Source organism: Engraulis encrasicolus, chromosome 24 (genome assembly GCF_034702125.1).
Source record: "Engraulis encrasicolus isolate BLACKSEA-1 chromosome 24, IST_EnEncr_1.0, whole genome shotgun sequence".
Taxonomy (NCBI): domain Eukaryota; kingdom Metazoa; phylum Chordata; class Actinopteri; order Clupeiformes; family Engraulidae; genus Engraulis; species Engraulis encrasicolus.
In genome coordinates, this window is record NC_085880.1 from 2042608 (window position 1) to 2047607 (window position 5000).

General features: G+C 48.4%; 1 protein-coding gene across 2 annotated transcripts in view; it reads left to right on the forward strand.

The window, feature by feature from the left end:
- macrod2 (mono-ADP ribosylhydrolase 2) overlaps positions 1-5000 on the forward strand; it is a 746875-nt gene that overhangs the window by 327773 nt on the left and 414102 nt on the right. The gene's annotated exons all lie outside the window — the stretch shown is intronic.

Here is a 5000-nt window from a genome sequence, read left to right on the forward strand (position 1 = left end):
AAAAACGTCTGATATCTGAAAACCATCAGATGAGATGCAGGATTAATCAGTCGTAAGCAATTGCCTTTGCTTCTAGTCACTAATCAAGTCTCTCTCTCTCTCTCTCTCTCTCTCTCTCTCTCTCTCATGCTCTGTCTTTTTCTCATTCTTGCTCCATGTCTCTGCCTTGCTTTCTGATGGTCTCTCTCCTACATTATCTCTATTACGCTCCCTCTCTCTGCCTCAGTCTCTGGGGCTTTCTGTGGGCCTCTCAATCTCTCTCTCTCTCTCTCTCTCTCTCTCTCTCTCTCTCTCTCTCTCTCTCTCTCTCTCTCTCTCTCTCTCTCTCTCTCTCTCTCTCTCTCTCTCTCTCTCTCTCTCTCTCTCTCTCGCAATCTGTCTGTCTTTATTGGAGGCAGTTGGCAAGCAGACAAATAAAATAAAAACCAAAAATAATAATAAAAAAGAAAAAAATAGAAAAATGGTGAGGAAAATGACTGGGAAAAGAAAGTGCTGTTTATTTGGCAGTCATGGTAGCCATGTTTTCTGAAAATAGAAAAAAAATAGGGGCGCAGGCCTTGTTTTGCCAATCCATTTCCATGAATATTTGTGTTTCTTTTGTTCGCTGGCCTGTCAGTCCCAGCCTGGGTCTCCAGGGGGAAAACTCCTGTAATTTGGCAATTTTGCCTAAACGGTGATACTGTAATTATGTGGCATCAGCTGGACGCCTGTCAGGGGGATGGCAAGTGGTCATCCATCACTGAAAATAGGAGAGAGAGAGAGAGAGAGAGAGAGAGCGAGAGAGAGAGAGCGAGCGAGCGAGCGAGAGAGAGAGAGAGAGAGAGAGAGAGAGAGAGAGAGAGAGAGAGAGAGAGAGAGAGAGAGAGAGAGAGAGAGAGAGAGAGAGAGAGAGAGAGAGCAGGATTTGATGGGGGGGTGTTAGTTGGGTAGAAGTAGTGGTAAGGGGGTGTAGGTTTTGTGGTGTGGGTTTTGTTGGGGGAGAAGGGGTGGTCTGAGTGCGAGCGATGAGGTCAGGTGAGTGGCTGGGTGTGTGGTAGTCTCAGACGACAGGCAGCTAGTCAGTAAGAAAAACAGCAGCGTGAGAGAGCAGGGGGGGGGGTGGAGCTCAGAAGGGAGGGAGTTTGGAAATGCCACTGGCCGGGTGGTAGGGGCCTCAGAGTGGTGACATTGATGCATCAGGAGACAGGGCCAGGGATGTGTGAATGTGTTTGTGTGTATGTGTGTGGGCGCATTAACGTGAGTGTGTGCGTACCGTCATGTGTGTGTTCGTGACTGCGTGAGTGAGTATGAGTGTGTGTCTGTGTGCGTGCGTGTGTGTGTGTGTGTGTGTGTGTGTGTGTGTGTGTGTGTGTGTGTGTGTGTGTACGTGTGTGTGTATGTGTGTGTGTTGATGTGGTAGGTGTGACTGTGCATGTGTGTGTCCAAGCATCAAAAAAGAAGCAGTTGAGTTGAGGGTGGCCACAGTCCAAGCACAGTTCTCTCTGCTGCCTCGCCCTGCCCCACACCTCCACCACCCCATCATCATCACCCCCTTGACCCTCCATCTTCCCAGTCCCCTTCGCCTCCTTCCGCCTCCCCTCGCCCCCCTCGTCTCCCTCACCTGTGGCCTGGTGGCTTGGATTCACACCCTCCGACTCCGGTGGCAGACACATGCTCCCTCACATCACTCAGCGCCGTACTCGAATGTTGCAGGCAGCCTTGGTGGCACAGAAACCTGCCATCTGTTAGGACTGGAAGCAGCCGCCACCACCTCGACGTGCTTCGCTTTGCAGCGTGTGTAAATTCTGATCAAAGACCCCCGTGAAACGGCAAACAACAACCGCACAAAAGGAGAAGAGAAATCCTGCAAAGACACACTGTTTGTTTTAGATGGCTTAAACACTCAACATTGTGTTTGCACACTGTGTAAAGATTTATCCTCGCACATAAGCCAGTGAGGAGGATGATGGTCTGGTATTTTGTGGCATATTGTGCTTGTATGTTTCGTGGCACATCACCAGGAGAAAAAAAAAGTGCCACATCTTTCTCCTTGTTATGTACACATCTCTCTGTTGAGGATTTTAAGGAGGTAAGCCGTTTCAGCGGGACAGCTGTTTAGGAAGTGCTCATGCTGTTGCCAGGAGCAATACAGCACTCCACTGCCTCTTAATTCTGCTTCCCTTGACTTTTAACGGCAACCCAGTCGCAAAATGTCCACTGTTTTTCCACGATAAATGCAATTATTTATCTAGCAAGCCATGAGCAAACGGGACCTTGCCAAATTAATGTCATCGAGAAAAGCAGTTAAAATGTTGATGTTAACAAATTGTTGCCGCAATTAGCTATGACTTTGATGTCACATCTAATGATGAGAACAGGGGAACAAAAAAAATAAAGAGAAAAGAAGACCAAAAGATAGTGTTTCTGGAATAGCACTGGCAAACCAAAATAGATTTCCTTTTGTTTACGACTCATCCAAGATTTAGGATGGAAACTAATTAAGACCAGGGAGTAGCAAACTCCTGTAGTGCCATTTTCCAGCTAATTATGTTTGAATACAGGCTGCCTAAATAGTTTTGCCTCAGTCCTTGATGTTGCTCTCGCTAAATTGCCTTTACTTCCACTCATTAGGTTTAAAGGCGTAAGTGCTTGATGGGTTTGTTTGGATACCACCCCCCCACACACCAACTTTAATCCAAGTTGCCCCCCCCCGTACCCACACCTCCCATCGTCTAATTTGCATAAAGACGCAGTGCAAAGCGGGGAGGGGGGGTGGATGGAGGTTTGGGGGACTCAAAGCCACTGGTCTCTTTGCAAACGTTGCCCAGTCGTGTAAAAAGAACCGAGAAAAAAAAAGAAAAAAAAACGGAAGCGCACGCGCCAAGCAGGCCCGGTGGAATTGGTGGTAAGCAGGCGGCCTGGCTGCCTTGACCTCTCCGTGTCCCACGGTGCTGGTCCTGGCTTTTTTTTTTAATGCGGCGGATTTAGGCAGGCGCTTTAGTCGTTTTAAATGCCATTAACCTACTAATAAAACGTGCATATGGCTCTCCATAAAGACTAATGGGGAGATGGCGATACACACAGTGGCCTTTGTAAGTGGACGAGTGGTGGGGGAAAAAAATAAGCCTGGAAATGGGGCTCTATAAAAGCGATGTAAAAGGGGGCTTGAAAACATGTTGTATTTCGCACCCCTGTAGCAATATCAATAAAAGAGGCACAATGCTGACACGTGTCAGGTGCACAGTGTCCAGCATGTGGGGAACCCATTAGTCCTTCATCTCCAGTTTCCTGACCTTAAAGCCCTGCCGTAAAACTTGGCGTGCAGTGTTGACTGTGTTGACTGAAACATTATTTCAGTTTTTAGTTATTAACTAGTAATTAGTTGAATTGTATTGGATTGATTCATGAAATGTCTTGGTTGGATTTTTTTATATCAGAAAACTTAATGTTAAGTGTTTAACACTGCTAGTTTTGTTTATTTGCTTTTTCTTCTAATAGAAATCGAAACTAAGTTTAATTTTTATTCAGTGGCTTCTTTTTTAATTCAACAGTATTTTCTTGTTTCAAATATATTTTGTTTTCTGTAGACCGCCTAATATGGTCTCTGATCTTCCGCGTGTTCTTCTGTGACTCATGGCTTCTTCGGCAAGAAAGGCAGAATGAGTTCCTGTCCGCTCGCCCTCGTCCGCCAGCAGCCCAGCCATGAAAAATGGCCGCCGGCCGAAGCCCTTTTTATGGTGATCACCTTGAGCCCTTGTTTTGGGATGGCGAGCGAGGTGGAAAATGGATCTCATGGGAGCCTGGAGTGCCTGTATGGATTTATGAAGGGGGGTGAGGGTAAGGGTGGGGGGCCGATAGAGCAGGGAGTTGGTGTATTTGTGAGGGAGGGTGGAGGGTTGGGGGGTCTGTGGTGAGGGATCAATAGCCTCTCTCTGTGCTGTCTGTCATGAGTAATGTCAGGTGGCTTACTCCAACTGACAGCCGGTGTAAAAAATTCACAGCCCCCTCTAGCAGGGAGGCTGAGAAACGTGCGCTTACAGCCAAGGCTTCTCAAGTGATGTGTTTTCAGCCTCTGTCCTCTACTGCACCGTAGAACACAACACCTCTAACACACAAACACACACACACACACGCACACGCACACACGCTTGTACACGCTTGTACACGCACGCGCACGCGCGCGCACACACACGCACGCATACAGACACACACACACACATATGTGCACACACACTGCACACACACTCACACACACACACACACACACACACACACACAGACACTCTTGCACGCACACACACACTCTTGCATGCAAACAAGCTTACACACACACACACACACACACACACACACACACACACACACACACACACACACACACACACACACACACACACACACACACACACACACACACACACACACACACACACACACACACTCTTGAGCAAACCAACCTCTGTATCTCCTCGCAGCTCTGTATCGTCTCTGGGTGGCTTATCATTTGGAAAGAGGAAAGTAAAGGCTGCCCAAGCAAACAGGAGACTGGTCTAGACCTCCCTCTCATACGGGTTAAACACAATCTGTGTGGTTTCACCGGGAACATTAGCTGAGTATTCGTGCCTCCCACAGCTCTCTCAGTGTGTGTGTGTGCATGTGTGTGTGTCTGTGCGTGTCTACTGGGCTATGTGTGTAGGTGGGTGCACATTTTGTGCGCGTGCGAACGTGTGTGTGTGTGCGTGCGTGCGTGCGTGTGTGTGTGTGCGTGTGTAGAGAGAGCAGGACTCGCAGGCGGCCGGGCAGACTTGGGGATCCGATTCCCCATCCTGCCGACTAATTATTGACCCAGCTGGTATTGTCTTTTCAATTGTCTCAATTATGATGGCCCTGGTGTTGCTGGGCTCTGTGGCGTCAGCGTCTGCATAATTCATGGCTGACACCGGCAGCTCTCCTCTCCTCTCCCTACGATGCGCCTCTGAGTGGAATGTCAATACTGCCAGGGACCCAAGGCTCCAGCGCCC